At 45.6% G+C, this 18,959-nt stretch overlaps 1 protein-coding gene and 1 long non-coding RNA gene across 2 annotated transcripts in view; both read left to right on the top strand.

The window, feature by feature from the left end:
• The window catches only part of NEDD9 (neural precursor cell expressed, developmentally down-regulated 9), a 183,064-nt gene that overhangs the window by 89,072 nt on the left and 75,033 nt on the right, over positions 1-18,959 (top strand). The window lies entirely within an intron of this gene.
• Positions 2,735-3,951, top strand: LOC121159093. Its single transcript, XR_005884306.1, has 2 exons — positions 2,735-3,417; positions 3,488-3,951. It is a non-coding gene; the product is annotated as an uncharacterized LOC121159093 (long non-coding RNA).

The raw sequence follows: 18,959 nt of genomic DNA, 5'->3' as shown, positions 1-18,959 counted from the left end.
CTTTTCAATAAGGAAAATAATTATTTCTTTTATAAAACTAAGTTTATTTTGGCGCCAAAAAAGATGCTGAAATACAAGTATGATTTTTCCACAAGAGGCATTTTTCATGCACTCCTTAAAGTCCCTTCATATTGCACAACTCTTTGAGTCTGAATTTCTCATGCTGAACTATGATCTGGGCACATGATCTCAAGCTAGGAGAGGGAGGGAGAATGGATCAGTGATTAAGTGCTCAGAGTCTAGGGTTCAAGCCTTGAGTCTACTGTATGACCTTGGGCAAATGCCTCCACGTTTCTGTGCCAGGGCTCCATCAGTGAAGTGTGGAAAGGATGCAATGGGTTACTGCACAGAAAGGCCTGAGAAGCAAGCCTGGCACAGAATGCCACTGGAGGGAGTCTGGCAGGGCACAGAGCTTACTTCAGAGGGTCACAGTAGAGCCATCTCCGTGTCCACACAGAAGTGAGGAAATCAGCTGGGATGCTGCTCAGAGGTGGCTATCAGTGGGAAAGCTGGGACTGCTGGAGTTATGGAGAGACGCAGCGTCTGGAAGCAACATCCAACCTTGTTGCGTCAGGTCTCCTGCTGGCTGGATCCAGGGAGGAGCCAGGGCCTGGGACAGAGTGGGGGAGAAAGCAGTCCTCGGGAGACTCCTCCAGGGCACAGAGCCCCGCAGAGATGAGAAATGACCCAGGAAGATGGAGAGCACATGGAGGATTGCCAACCAGTCGGCCATACAACTCATGTCCTGAGCTGGGAGGCTCCAAGCAAAGTCCCCAATGCCTTCCAGTGGGGAGAGCTGTGCAGGGCACGGCTGGAAGACAGGAAAGAGAAGCACCCCCAAATCACAAAGGAACTTCCCCATCCTGGAGGGCAACGGAATTGGTTAGGGCTCCTCTCTGAACCCTCTGTTCACCTGCCCTCTCCCCCCCACCCATCCCATCTCCTTCCATTCCTTCCCTTAAGGATTCAAAAACAGACTCCTTGCTCGCTTCCTTGGCTAATTAAATTCCTGGGCTTAATTTACAGCCTTCGCTTGAGAATGTCTTCCTCCACCACTTCCCTGCCCCCAACTCATGAATGTTGACCTTTTGCCCAAGAAAGACTTCAGTCTTCCAACCTCCCACTATCTACTTAGCCATTTGGAGCTGTGCTTATGGTTCTGCTACAAAACCATGCTTGCAGTCTCATTATCTATCGGGCTCGGAGTGGCCTTGGTGGAGACAGACGTCCCTTTCTTCTTGTAGCTTCCAATCCCAGGGGAAGGGCTGCGAGGCAGGGCTGGGAGCAGCTGGCAGTCTCCCCGCAGAGACATCTGTGCAGTGTGGTACTTCCCTCCCTGTGGCTCTGCCACTTGTTCAGTGACAATAATTAACCTACAGATTCACCCGCACGCCTCAGCACTTCTCATTCTGTGAGAAGGTATCAGAGACCCTGCGATAACCCTACCCTCACCACAATCATTAGGGTTGTTTCGTTTTGTTTTTCCAGATCTTATGGCTACATATTCCTTTAACAGATTTAATCAAACCATTCATCCTTGTTACTCTGTTGCATTCTTTCCAAATTCCTCTGGACCCATGCCTTCCATCGCATTTGCACTCGGCTCTAACGATAGCTGTTATTTGCTCCTTGTCCGCTCAGAAGCCTGACGAAAATTACCACTGTGCTTGCCTGAGAAAAGGGCAAAGTGTTCCTGTTCCGCTCTCGGGACTTAGGTGCGCCATGCCAAAGGCTCAGGACCAGAGAGCTGAGGCTTGGGCAGAGAGCAAAGGATCAAGGCTCAGAGTCCTGGTGAGATGGACTTCAGATGGACCGGAAGCCTCAGCCGCAGACTTCAGGAGCATCCACACCCTGCGAAGCTCTGGCCCAGGCGTGAGCAACTCATTTAGTTACTTTGCCCTCAGCGATTTACTTTTCATGTGGGTAAACAGAGATGTCACAATGTGTGCACCTTCACGTGTGTGTGCATGCATGGACACACTCTAACATGCATCTCCAATTATGAACACTTGCATGGGATGAATGTCAATTAACTAGGGCATAAATGACAAGAACTAAATTGTACTTTCAAAGCCTGTATCCTTGGCATTTCTCTTTCTCAAGACTGCTTTTCTACCCAAGTAGAAATTGGTTCTTCACTAGTTTTCTTAATCTGTCCCTGATTCCATATGTACAATTTGGGTGGCTGAAAGATGTCTCCTGCTGGGAAAATGCTAATGAAGAAGGAATCCATTACAAATGAAATCTGAGCCTTGCATAGGACATCTTTTATGGTGGGTGTTGGGTGCAGCTCTTACCATGCTGCTTTACACTCCAGCAGCCCAGATCGGAGTGCCTGGGTGCATTTTCCTGTCGCGCCCACGTGTCTTACCGCCCAGCAATAAGACGCAGACGCGAGTGAAGCCTCCTGCGGTAAAATTTATTGTGCACACCAACATGAAGAGGAGGGACGCCGAACCCCGGCAGGCTTTCTGCTCTTATGTGCTGTCTGGCCCCGCCTCCGCCGATGATAGGTCGGCGTCATGATTACGCAGGGTTCTGGGCGACTGGATTCGTCAGTCCCAGTGTTTACGTGCCTGCCGCGCCGCAGCTCACTGCGCATGCGCTAGGCGCCTGCGCAGTACAGTGAATGCTACGTGACTCTGCACCAAACACCAAGATGTGGCTTTTCTGGCCGGCGCCATTTTGGGTACGGCATGTAGCCAGTACATGCAGATATGGCTGGCAACATTTTCCGGATTGACTCTCGCTTCTAGCATCCTGCCAACACACCCCCCAAGGCAGCCGTTGACAGCGCGGATGGTTGGATTTCCGCCACCCACATGGGACACATGGATGGAGCACTGGGCTCCTGGCTTTAGCCTGGCCCAGCCTGGCCCAGCTGCAGCTGTTGTGGCATTTAAGCAGTAACCCAGTGAACGGGAGATTGGTATCTATCTACACCTCCTTCCCTCCATCCTTCTCTATCTCTCAGCCTGTCAAATAAACTAAATAAACACAAATAGTTTCTAAGCACCTCCTCACCCAAACAGGAGCCATCCATCTGTAATCACCGTAAGATTTGCTAACCATCAGGAGAGGAACTCATCAGACTGATATAGAAAAGAATTCAGATGCCAAGGAACCTCGGTCACAGGTTTCCCTTCCCCATGTAACAGTAAGACAGATGTGAAGGAGAGAGCTACAGAGGAGCCAGGAAGACATGCAAGGGTGTTTGAAACCCCCCTTATGTGGAAGCTAAAGTGGGGGGTTGCTTCAGCCCTTTTTTGGTAGGGAATATTGGTTTGTGTCCATCACTGGTGCAGCAATGACCCCGATGTCTAAGGGGCATGCCAGAATACTGCAGCCTCCTCTGGTCACCATGGCAACCATCAATCACACCATCTGAGTCACCTCCATGGAGGTGAGGCTCCCTGGGTGATCAGAGTAATTTCTCAGGGAACAAGCTCTTATTGAGATGTATTCAAAGGTGCCTACAAGTCATGAGCTGTGCATGTCTACCCGCAGTTGGATGAACAATGCCCAAGGTGATTTGAATCTTGATAACAGTGACTCAAAAACCACAAATAAATGGCATCATGCTGAGTCACTAGCAGGACACAATGTGCTAGCAGGAAAGAGAGCAGCGGGCCTGATCAGAGGTGGGAACGAGGCCAGGCACAACCTGACCAAACATAACATACAGAGCCACACCTCAGCCCCAGTGGCACTGTGTGGCACCTGTCACCCCACAGGAGGCCCTTGCTTTAACAATGTAAATATTTCTACATCTTGTTTTTGTAGAAGCTCAACTAGTGAGGGATTATTCCTTTGCAAATTAACTCATTTTACCAGTCTTAAGCAAAAAGGGCCTGTGCTAGTTATCACCATTCGTCTTAAATTTCAACTTAATCTACATTATGAGAACGTATCTGTTAGCTAAGATAGATGCATGTAAGAAAAGGTAGCTAAGGAATTGCAGGGCAGTTTCATTCTCAATGTCACAATCTACATCATTCCTCTCCATAACCTTCACCTTGCCTTCCTCCTGGACGCAGCTCCCTCAAAGGAGGGAAATTAGGCAACAGTGAAGCAATAGGGGGGAGGTGACAGAGAGCTCTCTTTTCCATAGGCCAGCACACAGCTAATGATGCCTCTAATGATTTGTTAATAATGAAAATTACAGTACAAGTAGGACAGTGTTGCAACATAGTCCGCGATTCTGACTGTTGCAGGCACCCTTGATGCTTTCAAGGTCAAGAGAGTAAGGGAAAAAAAACCAGCTGGTTATGATGAACAGATAAAAAGAACACTGCAATATCTATGCACATAAACAAGGTTCACCCTTGCACACTGCGGAATGCACAATGAAGTGTGAACAGGATACAAGCCAGAAGCAAAGAGATGCTACTTCCCACTGCTCCTGAACTTCATTTTCAGCCAAGACCAGTGGAAGAGGCAAAGTCCCAACAACCTGAGGTTAGGATGGGAAGAAGGAAGCACACCTGTTAGTGTGGAAAATGGGAATTTTACTAATTCACGATCTTGAAACAAATGCATTGAAAGGGCGGAGGTAGAGTGGAGAATCGAACCATCGGAAGGGACAGCCTTCAGCCTCCTTGATGAACAAAGCTCTAGGCTTGCTACAGGGTGCAATTGAGATCATGCCAGACAAATCTAGGATGTATTAAGGAGTGTTTATTAACCAAGCTTTGTCATGGCAAGGTCCACTAGAAATTAGCAAATGAAGTCGTCATGGCAATCCAGTCTGCATTGAAACCCTGAGCAGAACAAATGGTCAATATCATGAAAAGCATCCTTTAAACCGAAAACCTATGTCCCAGCTTCCCCAGCAATATAAATTATCCTAAGTGACGTGCAGTGAACAGCCTGGGCCCTATCCTTGGATTCTGTTCACAGGAAACCAAAGAGCAAGCAGGTACGAGGGAGGCCAAGAGCTGGAGTGCAAGAATGACATAAGCAGGTGACCAAGCAGGTGGCCTCTCCCTTCCACAGGCCTTTACAGGGTGGGGGTGTATGTGAGGGGAGTGGTTATGCAACAATGCAGTGCCACCCCTCTCAAACTCCAGGTATTGATAGGTGAGCATCACAGGTGGGCAGGAAGGATCACGTAGGCAGGGGAGGTGTGACTTCCAAGCTCGTGACTCTAAACTAGCTGCCCAAGACCACAAGAGGCTCAGTCATTGTGACATTGGTGACACTGGCGTCACAGTGTCATGACTGCGTTTCCCCTTCCAAAAACAGGCCTGGGGAAAATGAAGCAGGTGACGCCCATGACTTTTTACATTGACATCTTCAAGCCCTGGGATGTGCTTGGTTAGGGCTTCCCTTTTCATGCAACTCCATGTTTTATCTGTCTGGAATACACCTGACTTCTTCTCTTTGGGGAGAGCTGCATTCCAAGAAATACAAGAGTATTTCAGAAATATTCAGGAAAAATGGAATTAAAACATACATTTGTTTTGGTGCTTATCCAAGGCAAGCACTGTGGTGGTGCCGCGTGTTAAGCCCCTTTGTGGATGACTGCATCCATATGAAAGCTCTGGTTTGAGTCCCAACTACTCTTCTTCGAATATGGCTTCCTCCCAATGCACCTGCAAGGCAACAGACAATGATTCAAGTAGTTGAATCCCTGCTACCCACAAGGGAGATCAGAAAGGAGTTCTTGGCTCTTGGCTTAGCCCAGGCCGAGCTATTGCAGCCCACTAGCGAACTGGCAAATGGGAGCCAGCTTTCTCTCCACCCCCACATCACTCTGCCTTTCAAATAAATAAATCTTTAAAAGTCGATTTTTTAAAAAAAATTCATACTTACAAAGAGTTTTGTAACAGTGCATGAAAGTGTGTATTGTGAAAAACTACCAGAATCTCAATTTTTGGCACCAGAATAAAGTTTTTCAATGTCACTTAAAGTATACAAGAGCTCAGGTGCACCTGCTAACTGTTAAGACCAGGTGCAGCTATATCACCGAATTATCCAATCATTTTGCAACACAGGCTGGCACAGTCTGAGCAGGTTCCTACGTCCTACTAAAGGCTGCCAAAGACTAGGTAGACAGTGCCATCAGGTCACCTGAATGTCCAAGGGCGAGTCAACAGAGAATGCTCAGGCCACTCAAGGAATTGTCTTTACTTGCGAGGTTACCTCAGCTCACACAGCACTGTCATCCGACTCGCCATCCACTCTCAGTTCCCTTCTCTTGTCATCTCACCTGCTGCTTCCTTCACTACACAGCCAGTTAACATACAGCACCTCCCAGGAGTCTTCAGGCAATTCTTTTTAACTTCTTTCTTGAGATCCCTGAGTATTTCCTTGGAATTGTCTGCCCAGTTAGAATGGAAATGACGAATGCGGGTGACTGTGTCCAAGGTGAATGAACTTTTCCCAAGCGCTTTGTCAGCAAGGTGACTTCACCTCCTTGAATCAGATGATGGCACTCAAGCAATTGACCTCCCGTCCCTTGGAGGTGACACTCCTGGGGGACATTGCTCTCCAAGAGTACTCCCTGCCTCACAGCCACGGCTCTGTAATTCCGATAAACCGAGTTCATTCAAGGTCTCCAGCAATCCTGAAAGTACTTATTTATTTGAGGTAGATAAGTGTTGCTTTCTTCCTAGGAGGGGAGGAAACGCCAAGGGCTCCGGATGGCTGGAGATTCTAAGTCAGAACATTGTGAAGACAAGTTGGAATCCTTGGCGCAGGCAGCACAGGAGGAGGAGGGAGCAGCCCTCGGAGCCCTCATTCAGAGCTGCCGTAATTCTAGCTCCCTCTAATAGCAGTTAATCACAGCTTACCATTTGTAACCCGAGGGTCATGCACACTGAAGCCTCATTCATTAATTGAAGTCAACAGAATGCTAAGAGTCCCAGAGCAAGCCAGCCTTCCACCAGGGGAGTGTTTCTCCTTGTTTATCAATGAGGGAGTGTTTATTCATTTTTATGACTTACTCTGGGTTTCATTCAGAAGTAAATATATTATTCTAAAGAACATCCTTGGAGGGAAAAGGCGACAGCCTTGTAGCAAGCTTTATCTCTGTACTTAACTTGGCACAAACCAACTAGCCAGTGTGAAGCGTTTACCATCTCATGACCTGAATTTACCTTTGGGAAGAAAACCACCCTAACACAGGAGGGCAGCTACAATTCTCTCAGTCCCCTTCCCAAACATTATCACAGCTCTCTAGTTAGCCTGAGATGCCACAGAAGGCCAGAAACTGATTATTGCAGCTGTTTGCAGCAGCAAGACTGAGGACATAACCAGCCAGATACCAGATCGGAAGTACAGGAGCCACACTCCTTCGGCAGGTGGGAGACCCCAGGGCCGAGCCCTCAGTGTCCTTACCAGCTTTCTGCTCCAGCCCCAAACCTTCACCAGCCACTCAGCTCCTTGTAAATGTCTTCGATTCACTCAGTGGCAGTTGTGCTCAGATGCCTGGGTCTGCATTAGATGTGTTAAAGATGGAAGGGAACAGACATTTTATGTGATAAAAAAAAAATTCGTGGAGGTGGACTTTGTCTTGCCACATTCACAAATGCTAATTTTAAGATTCACCTTTATTGAAATGTCTTAGAAGCAATTAAAAGTCCTTTTCCTAATTTCAAATGGATTGTCTCTGTAGCTGGGGTAAGAGCTAAGACAGTTTATGGTGCTATCGACTGAAACAGAAATGTGCCATTTTCTCCCCAACACTGGCAAATTCCACAGCATGAACAAGCAACAGTCACAATTCACTTTTATCTTTCATACCTAGATGCATTATTCCTCTTGTACTTTATCTCTTTTATAAGTGTGTTGACTCCTAGGCTTACTTCGATTAACAAATATTCAATTTAAAAAAAAAAAAACCCTGACCTGATCATTTTAGAATCAGAGAATAATTCAGTATAAGTTAGCCGAAAAACTATTTTTCTCTACCATGTTCAACAACATAACAACTGCTTCTGTTGCAAGCAGGTTTCATGTAAATACGCTCCCTGTTTTTTCTTCTGCGGAATATTTCAGTTAGTCTCAAAGAATTACAGCTGAGATTAAAGAGAGATGAGCTGCTCAAAGAGCAGCCTCCAGTTTCCGCATTCCAGGTTACACACCTGGGAAGTCCAAAAAACAAAATTGTACCCTAGTCCCAAGCTGAACAGACTCTCCAGCGCTGACCAATTCATAACAGACACTTGCATCACCTGTAGAAATTGGACAAGATGTGTTGTGTCAAAAGGTCAGGTGGGACCCAGGAAGAGTAGACCTGGAAGTGACAGCGTGAGAGTTACTGCTTTGCTTTATCTGTATTTGCTCTTATCTGTATCTGAGAGTGACAGCAATCAGTTGAGACACGCTTAGGGAATCCTACAGAGCATCCAGTTTATGCAAACCACAGTAGACTGGAATAGGCAATCAGGTGGGCATGACTGTCTCCTGGTGTTGGCCTGCACAGGAAGTGACGCTATAAGCGAAAGCAGAAACTCCTTGTTAGTTCACCTTGACTGTTGTCATAAGCAACAGAATGCTGGGGCTTCCTGTGTTCCCCTGTAGAACGCCAAGGCGTCAGCAGGTGGGCGCGGCACCCCTGGATCACAGCAATCCCATGGATGCCAGTGGAAGTTAAACTCGCGTGTCCCTCTGATGGTGGAAATAATCTTGCCAGTGAAGGCGAAAATGGTTAGAGGCCGGCAACCTCACTGCCAGTCCAGGTTTTTCTTCACTAGAGAGGACCTGGGTGTACTACAATATTGTCTCTAAGATCAACCTTTTGGACTGTGCTTTTCTTTCTTTTTTTTTTTTTTAAGATTTATTTATTTTCATTACTAAGTCAGATATACAGAGAGGAGGAGAGACAGAGGGGAAGATCTTCCGTCCGATGATTCACTCCCCAAGTGACCGCAACGGCCAGTCCTATGCCGATCTGAAGCAAGGATCCAGGAACTTCTGGGTATCCCACATGGGTGTAGGGTCCCAAAGCTTTGGACCACCCTCGACTGCTTTCCCAGGCCACAAGCAGGGAGCTGGATGGGAAGTGGACCTGCCGGGATTAGAACCGGCGCCCATATGGGATCCTGGTGTGTTCAAGGCGAGGACTTTAGCCGCTAGGCCATGGCTCTGGGCCTGGACTGTCCTTCTCTTTACCTAAGACCAATCAACCCTCTTTTCAAGGTGTTCTGAACTGGGAGCTATAGAGTCTCATTCAGGTGACTTTGCCCTAGAAAGCCACAATGCTGACTCTCATATTTTTCATCAAAATCTTCCAGGACTGGGACTAGTTTTGTAGCACAGTGGGTTAACTACTGCCTGAGGATGCTATTATCCTATGTTGGAGCACTGGGCATGTTCTGGTTACTCTGCTTTCAATACATGTCTGTGCCAACGCACCTGGAAATGCAGTGGAAGATAGCCCAAAGCCTTAGACCCCTCCCACCCGTGTGGGAGCTCCAGCCTGGGTGGGTTCTAGGATCCTGGTTTTCACCTGGCCCGACCTTGATCATTTCAGCTATTTGAGGAGTAAATGAGCAGCTGGAAGATCTCCCTTCCTCTTTCTCTCTCTATCTCCTTCTCTGTAACTCAGTCTTTCGAATAAATAATGTCTTTAGCTTTAAAAAAAAAAAAATTGTTTTCTAGGGCTAGGACAATTATGAGCCTGAATTAAGGTCTGTTTGCCCCAGTCCCATGTGCATCCCCAATCCCTTTGTCTGCCACGAGTCTAACTTGCCCTGAGAAAGAATAAGCAAGACTCTGCAACAGACTAAACGCACCCTAGATTAGTACATTTTTGCAATATGTATATAGAAGCATCATAAAGGTGCAAGGAATAACTTCTAAATTGGAAAATAAGCTTGCCACTTGAGTCATAAAATTAGCATGCAGAACACAAGTAAATATGCTTCCCCGTGATGTACAACTGCTCATGAACACCCACCTCTGCCACGTGCAGCAACTTTTTCCTGGGAAAGCACCTTGAAGGGGGGAAGCTGCCTGTGCCTCACTGGTGACAGGTGCATCCGCGCCAGGACAAGCACCAAGATGGGTGGAGGGGTTGAGGGGATCCTCCCACACCCTCCCTTGACTTCCTGTACCCCAACAAAGCCAGCTAAGAAAAGGCCTTGGCTATAAGCATGCTTGGTAAACAATTTGGTGCCATTCAAATGTAACGCAATGAATGCTAACTAAAGTCTTTATCATTAACTGTATTTAAACAGTTGAGATTTCAAGTATCATGGATGCTTGATATCGTTAGTATTAAACCAACATTTTTTAGGCTAGTCAGACCATAGAGAATAATCATTTAAAAAAATGAGTCCAAATGCAGGATAAAACTAGGAAATTTTGGCTCTTTAGAAAAGCTAATGATATCAGTATAAAATGTTCATGAAGAACCATCTTGGAAATGGTTTATACATGAACATGAAGGAAATTCATTTCCAGATTATTTATCGTTCATAATATAGCATACATGCTGTGTAAATAAGTGTTATAGTGTACTGCTTAGGAATAGCCAGTCTTACACACGTATTAAAATATGACACTATGCTGCACAAAAATGCAGAATAAAAAAGGAAAAAGTAAGTCTAAGTTCAACAAAATGCAAATTTCCTGAACTTTTTATAGACCCTCGTCGGGGGTGGAGGGTGGGGATCTGTGGCTGCAGAAGTCACAGGTGTGCAAGGGCTCCTTGCCAGCCACCTGCAGGGAACAGGTGGCCTGCAGAAGCCTGGGGCAGCGCTTCCTGTCTAGACAACGCAAGCTGGGGTACAAGCTGGGCCCACTCACAGAGCCAGCTCGTGCACTGGCCCAGGAGGAGGATGCCCTAAGACCTTGTCACAGGGCTCCCCTCTGAAGCAGAACTGCCCTGGGGAGTTCAGGCCTCTCAAGTGCAAGGCTATTCATTTGCAACAATATCTTTATGGTCAAGAAAGGTCCTTCTCTCCGTCCATGGCTTACTCTTTGCTTAACATTGTATGAGAACTTCTCAGTATTATACAATGTTTCCAGGAGCTAAAAGTACTGTATACAGTTTTTACTTGCATTTATCCCTTTCACCCAATAGGTGATGGTGAATTCTGACATTTCAAATGTATTCTTTTGTATTACTGTTTCATGACAAGTGAATGGAATCAGCCGAATACCTTGTGCACACCTATTGGAAGCCGAAGATTTCCACTCATTCTAAAGACTCAAACTCCTTAGGCTAGTGGGAGCCGTGTTTCTAGTTGCTGGTATCAACATTTTCACTTTACCTTACACTTCTTACTTTTTTTTAAATTAATTTATTTATTTTTTATTGTTATTAACATTGTATTATGTGATACAGTTTTATAGGCACTGGGGATTCCCCCCACCCCTCCCACATCCCTCCCCCCATAGTGGATTCCTCCACTTTGCTGCATAACCTCAGTTCAAGTTCAGTTGAGATTCTTTCATTGCAAGCATATACCTAGCATAAAGTCCAGCATCTTATTGTCCAGATAAGTTCAGTGGCCTCTTGGGGAGACCTTCTCTGGTCTGAAGGTAGAGCTAACAGAGTAAATTTCCGGTCAGTTAAAATCCCCAACAAAACATCAGCATCAATATACAATGTTATGGAATTAATTGACATAGTATTGAGTAAACAATATGTTAAAAATAATGCAAGTTCAATTCTTCAAAACATCTGGGTTGAGACAGTATCAATGACAGGTTCAAAAAATAACAAACAACCAAGCAAAAATTACAGGTTAAATCAAGGCAAACATGTGGTATCTAACCTTTTGGGCTTCACTCATTTCCCTTAGCATTCTAGTTTCCAGTAGGCCCATTTAGCCACAAAGAACTGCATTTTTTTTTTTAAATAGCTGAGTAGTATTCCATGGAGTAGATGAACCAAAGCTTTCTTATCCAATCTTCTGCTGATGGGCATTTCAGTTGCCTCCATGTTTTTGCAATTACTGATTGTGCTGCTATGAACATAGGGATGTATGTTGGTTTGTCGTGAAACAGGTGTTTTGGATATATTCCTAGGAGTGCTATTGCTGGGTCATATGGTATGCAGATTTTGAGTTGTTTGAGTGTTTTCCAGACTAATTTACATAAAGGCTGTACCAACTTGCAGCTCCACCAGCAGTGGAGTAGGGTTCCCTTTTCCCCGCATCCTTGCCAACAAGTGTCACTTCTTACTTTTTTTAAAAATAGTAATGCTGATGAAATTATGCTAAAAAAAATAGTAATGCTGAAACCGAAAACAACTTGTCAAATGATTGCAAAAACGCTGGTGTGCGGAGATGACAATATTGAAACTGCAGCTGGCTGGCAGGCACCTCACCATGCAGCAGCCAGGAACACACAGCATTTGCAGTGTTCAAACTGAGTGCCCAAAAAAAGGCCGTTCAGGAGTGCCACAATATCAGATCCACCACGTGCTAAGAAAGCTGAAAACATAAAACCTCCAAAAAAATCTGTGAATGAGTGGACTGCAAATGCTTAATTTTTTAAAAAATGTATTATTTATTTGAAAGGCAGAAGGAGAAAAAGGAGGGAGGTAGGGAGGGAAAGATGAGAAGGGAAAGAGAAAGAGAGCCTTCCAATTGCTGGTACACTCCACCAAATAGCCACAACACCAGGTTTGTACTAGGCCAAAGCCAGGAACCAGGAACTCTGTCTGGGTCTGCCATGTGGGTGCCAGGGCCCAAAGCATTTGGGCCATCTTCCGCTGCCTTCCCAGGTGCAGTAGAAGTTGCATGATTGCCATCTAACCCACAGGCTTGATTATCGTTAGCTCATGCCATGTTACACCATGATGACAGAAGTGCTCTGCCCCATTTGGCGGTAGTATGTCTCACTCCAGGTGACTTGTCACTACAGTCAGCCCTTGTGAGTGAGAACAAACCTCAGCAACCCTGGAGGAAGCGACCACGTTCAGGTTCAGGGCCTGCATAACTGAGGTCCAACACTGCTATGGATGGAGACTGCCAGAGGGCGAGGCTGGAGCAGTGAAATGCCCTGCTCCCACCTGCTCTGTCCTTGAATTCCATTTTTCCTTATGGCATATAATTGGAAGAAATCTTTACTGTAACCATTGGATGTAATATTCAAGTGAAATCAGTTTATGGAGAACTGAAGAAAGGCAATTTTTTTCTCTAAGACAAGATCCACATTCCAACATATATTATCTATAGCTCCATATTTTTTTCCTTTTCTTCCTGGTTGATTAATACTGTACATATTCACATCCTCCTAGCATAGGATCTTTGTTACTAATTGGTAATAAATGCAGCAAGCAACACGTTGAAGTCAAAATCCCAGCCTCTGAGAATGCTGTAACCTAGCTTTCTCCTCCAGGACCAACATATACTGTCTTACTATAAAACCCTTCCTTAAGTTAAACACATTTCTTAAGTATACCCAGTAGAATTCAGTCAAGGAACGGGAGTTTCTTCTTTCTGCAGAGTCCTGACCTGACCAAAGCTGCAGGCCAAGGAGCCCGTTCGTCCATCCATCACAATGGCTGCCGCTTCGCCCGATAAGTCGGATGGCATGTCACAAGTCATTTCCAGGCTGGCTTTTCTTGAAAAGACACATTTTCAGGAAGCACTGCCAGAGAGAACTGGCTGCGGCTGAACTCAAATCATTAGCAGCAAGTAAGAGCAGCTGTAGGTAGCAGCCAGCAATGCTGGGAGTTTCACAGGAGGTCTGTTTGCAAGCGGGACAGGTCAACGTGGACAGGTTTTCTTGGGCGTGGTGCTGTCAACTGTTGGGTTCAGAACCCAATCTACTCAAACGAGAAGTGCTCCTCACTTCCAGCTGCTGATGCTTGCTTCTGGCTCACCGCTATGAACGGTGTGGCACAGCGTCGTTCATTTCTACACGCAGCCCCAGACGGGTCCAGCTCTACCTCATTAAAATTCTGCCAATGCATTTAAATAGCGAGCTCAGACAAGGCCACTAAGCAACTGCTTAGAGACCACCACCCTAGGGTTAGACTTATACCACTGATTAAAATTTCAATTTCCCATTGCTTGGCAACAAATAGAAATTGGCATAGTAGTTAGACAGTAATTGAAAACCAATTGAAGGCAGACAGACTGCTAAAGGTACAGTTACAGTATAAGGACTCCCATGAACAACAACAACAAATTGGCATCTTAGAAAACTTTCATTTCCAAAATGGGATTTTGTGCCTCCTGGCTCACTCTCGTGCGTGAATTCACTGTCTGCCTAAAAGGCTCCTTTTCCGAGAGTTCAGGATTTCACACCAGTAAGACCATGAACCTTCTCTGTTAGGTAGTTGCTTGCAGTGGAGCTAAGCCGCACCCCAGGGTGTCATTGGAGACCAGTCACTCCACTTTCCCCACGTCTTGCCCAAGCTGTGACAGTAAAAATGTCCCCAGATATGGCTAGATGCTCCCCGAAGTGGAGAATAGATGTTAAATCCATCCCCCACCTGCCAAACTGAGAGCAGTGACTTAAGACATTGTTTAAAATCTGTATTCAGCTGTACCCACAACACTTCTCCCTCAACCCCTCATTCTCAAGCTCTCCGAAACAAGTGCCTGTTCTCATTCTACTAAAAGCTGATGAGCTGTAATTTAAACAATTTTCCCATCAATATTTCTAGTCTTCAGCACAATATTTTAATTGATTCGATTGTTATTTCAGGATAGAGTTCTTAGAGAGTCGTATTTTCACATACCAAAAAAAAATTTTAAATGAAAGCTGGTTCACTCCCCAGGTGGCCACAATGGCCAAGAGCTGAGCTGATCCCAAGCCAGGAGCCAGGAGATTCGGGGTCCCAAGGCTTTGGGTTGTCCTCTATTGTTTTTCCAGGCCACAAGCCGGGAACTGGGAGGGAAGTTGAATAGCTGGGATAGGAACTGGTACCCATATGTGATCCCGGTTCCCGCAAGACAAAGACTTCAGACAATAGGCTACCAGGGCAGACCCTGCTGCTGAATTTTGACTGTATAGTTCATCAACTCACACATCTTCTCACAGAAAAATAAATTAAAACCTAAGTTTATGTTGGGGTGAACATGTTTGGAATCTAAGAATAGGGTTTTTCTTTTCATAATATACATTTTTTGCATCATAAAGCAAGTCAAAACAGAATACACATACAGGTATTCAATCAACACTAACGAAAAGCAAGAATTTTGATATTTTAATTTCCATTCTTTTTGTAAAGCAGAGAAACAGACAAAAGGACAGAAACATTTCATTTCCTGGTTCCCAAATGTTCACAACAGCCAGGGGACCCTCTGACTCCACCCCGATCTCCCAGGTGGGCGGCTGAGGCACAGGTGTCTGAGCCATGCCTGCTGCCTCCAGAGCATGTGTCAGCAGGCAGCTGGGTTGCAGGCAGAGGAGCTGGGACCTCTCACACAAGATGAGGACATGCCAAGCAGCACGGGGAGCACTCTGCTGGATCGTCACCCCGTGAGCTCCATGGCTCCAGAATAACAGACTCAGAGAGACCAGCAAAACTCAACAGAGATCAGCAGAAGGATTTGAAACATAGCAATGACGGTGGAGATGCCAACTTTAAGCTTCCCCCGTTGAATGGCACTGCTTTCAGTTGTTGACATACATGCTTTGGTTTAAACTTCACGTTGATTCCAGCTGGAGGCACTATTCGGCTCTCTCCTCCCATTGGGGACACCAAGAGGCGCTAAGGTGTTGTTCACAGTCACACAGTTAATAAGAGGGAAAGCCCAGAGTGAAACCCAAGAAGTCCAGCGGGTATCTACATGGCTCGTTGTAAGGGAAACAGCTTGTTTCTCCTGATTATGTTTGCAAGGATAGAGGCTTATGGACACATACAATGTGACTTAGGGTTGCTAATGTGTCCCCATATTGAAAGGGATAGGATCCTTTAACCAACAAGGCTGCAAGCTTCCCGTGCCAAAGCCCCGGACACAACGGCCCCTCTGTATGTGTGACCTTGGTATACACACTCTTCCGGTCCAAACAAAAACGTGACCTCATGATCGCCGAGACCAGGGGGCAGTGAAAGTAACAAGTCGCTCTGGCCTTTGCAAGTGCAGGAGAGCCAGCCAAGGGCGGCCCTGTGTGCTTTGCACTGGCAGCAGCTCCAGAGGGCCATCCATGTGCCAGAGCGTTTAGCACACAGGGAATTCGATCGGAGCACTCTAGCCAGGAGTTTTTTCTACTTCTTTCTAATCCAATGAAGCCTGGGCTGGCAGAGGAAGAAGGATTGACGGAGTGACTGAATGTGCAGAGTCCTTGGAGGCTGGAACACGGTCTGTCTGCAAGGGGAAGGCATTTGGCCCTCAGTCTGTCTGGGTTTCTAATATTGACGGCAGACTATTAATCACACAGGCCAGACTCCTAAGGCACTCCGAATCATTTTACATGTAATGAAAAGTCTCCCTGCTACCAAAGAAGAAAGAAAGAAAGAAAGAAAGAAAGAAAGAAAGAAAGAAAGAAAGAAAGAAAGCAAGCAGGCAAATGACACAATTCAACCTGGATATCAAATTTAAGTCATTTTAAAGAATGGTTCAAGGAATATATTCTCCACATTGAGGATGTGTTTAATAGCTTTGAATACAGACCCCAAAAAACAAAAACACAGTTACTGGCTTATAATGAAATCATCAGAATTGGAAATTTGCCAAGCTTATTGTTCATTTCCATTAGAAACTGTGAGAACGTCAGTTACTCCAGATCTTCACCACGAGGGATGCTGCGAAAGGGTAAAAAACAGAATAAATCACTTTCTTTGTGACAGCGCCCAGCAAACGTCCCTGGCTGAGAATCTGCTTTAGTGTTTACATGCTAACGTCTGAGTTTCTATTTTCAATGGCCCCTTTTTCTATTTTAAATGGTTCTGTGACCTTTAAGTAGATGCCATGCAGAAGCCCAGGTAAAGCCCTGAACCCTCCTCCCTGCTCACCACACACCCACTTGCCGATGTATTTCCTGGGACTTGACTTACTTTATTCTTTTACCAAATCCATACAGTGTCTGCTTTCAGTTTGCTAATTCAGATGTGCGCATGGAAATGCTTTGCTCAAAGAACCCTTGCTCAAGATAACAAGTGAGATCAAGTAGGCAATGGGGAGCCACTGTGGTATCCAGATTCCAGAACAGTCACGATTCCCCCTCCCAACCACACACAAATTCCTAAGCTTGCTTCAAGCGCAGCCATCCAGCAAGGGAACAGAGTCTACTTTCCTTCTGCGTTCAGAAGGGCAGGCTTTGTCCTTCCATCTTAAAGCAGAGAGGGAATCGAAAAGCCATGCGCTCTTGACTTGTACCATCTGGGAGGGTCAGGAAAAGGAGCAACTATTTGGTGAGGCCAGCAGAAGGTTGTCACAGATCTGTCACCAGAATAGCTGCCAATATCTTGAAGGTACAGAAAAATTAACCTTTGGAGCATAACCTCTGTAGCACTTGCTTTCTAGAAGATTTCTGGTAACTTCTTATTGTACGTCCCTGGCAATATGAGGAACTGGGGTTTATGTACCACCTCATCACAGTGAACAGAACCTGGATCACCAAGTTGCAAAGCCAAGGGTCCCAGTAAATCACCAACGTCTGCAAATCCAGTCCAGGCATATGTTTGGCACTAGTTTTCCACCTTGGGGAATATTCCAGAATACTTAAGGCCTTGGATTCACCTACTTCTTTGAAAAAGGAATGTTCCAAGGTTAAACAAAGTTGAAGGGTCTGGGAGTAGTCAAGGGGAAGGCTTTCCACTGGGAACAGTTCTTTGAAGGGGATGAGTTCCTACTTCTCTATCCTTCGGGTTAAGACAAGAACCTAGCTCATCGCGCCAAGAACGACTGTGTGGCAGGGTGCAGCCTTCCACGTGGGGCCTTTCCCTGCACAGACCACTCATCGGGAGACTTGAGTTGAGCAAGACCAAGAAGGGAGTAGAGGAAAGGGGGTAAAAATGGGGCACAAGTAATCCATACCAGCCAAGTACATCCCAGGTTTTCTGTGAGTCAACTTCATAGCATCTCTCTGGTTGTTCTCATAAAGGCAATTACCCTTCTTGCCAAGCTGTGTGGTTTGGCAGTTTTTAAATGATTTGTTTTATTTTTTATCTAAAAGGCAGAGTTCCAGAGAAAGAGACTCAGAGAGAGACGGTCTTTCATCTGCTGATTCACTCTCCAAATGGTCACAGCAGCCAGAACTGAGCGACTCTGAAGCCAGGAGCTTCTTCTGGCTCTCCCACATGGCTACAGGAGCCATGTGCTAGCAACATTATTCTTTTTAAGTTTTACTATGTTACTATTCTTAACATAAATTAAGAATACATAGATTCCGCTTCTAATTCTGGCTGCCTAGAGTGTCAATGAAAAAGATATTAAATGTCCCAAAGAATCAATTTTTCCATCTATAAAACAGAGATAGCTTCTGTTGCTTAGCATACATCACAGAATTATACTCTAAACCAACACACTCAAGGTGCAACTGCTAGATTCAACTTGAAAATCCCTATAACTGTAATTTTCTCATTATTTCTAATCTTCATGTCTCTAGTACTCTGTGTTTCTCAGCTGTGCCAAATCTTGGGCAGTGAAGGAAGGAACCATACAGATGCCTAAACTTTGCCCACTCCTGTTCCATTCAAGCTCACTCACCCAGTGCCCAGAACTGAGTGACAAGGAGGAAGGTGAAAAGCCATCTTCTTCATCGTTCTCTTTAAAATTTTCCTCATTTTGGAGCATCTACTCGATGGCTGGATTTGCCGTTCCATTCTGTCTTGACCACCCATTTCATAACAATGACTACTCACCCCCGTTTGGCCATTTAGCAAATTAAGGTTCAGCAGGAAGCAGTCCTTTTCCCAAAGGCATGCAAGGTTTATGTGGCCAGGTCTATGCATAGTACTAACTCTGCCTGACTCAAACAACCATGTGTCCAAGTCCCCCGGTTCTACTGCCTTCCCAAGAGCTTTTGTCACAGGATATCTTTTGATGTTCTAGGGAAGGGATGTGTGAGGAAGAGGAAGGTCTTTGAGAGCCTATCTTTGT

Source organism: Ochotona curzoniae, unplaced genomic scaffold (genome assembly GCF_017591425.1).
Source record: "Ochotona curzoniae isolate NIBS_2020 unplaced genomic scaffold, NIBS_Ocur_1.0 contig_4064, whole genome shotgun sequence".
Taxonomy (NCBI): domain Eukaryota; kingdom Metazoa; phylum Chordata; class Mammalia; order Lagomorpha; family Ochotonidae; genus Ochotona; species Ochotona curzoniae.
Note: the sequence above shows the minus strand (reverse complement) of the source record. Positions and strands in the feature narration are given on the sequence as shown.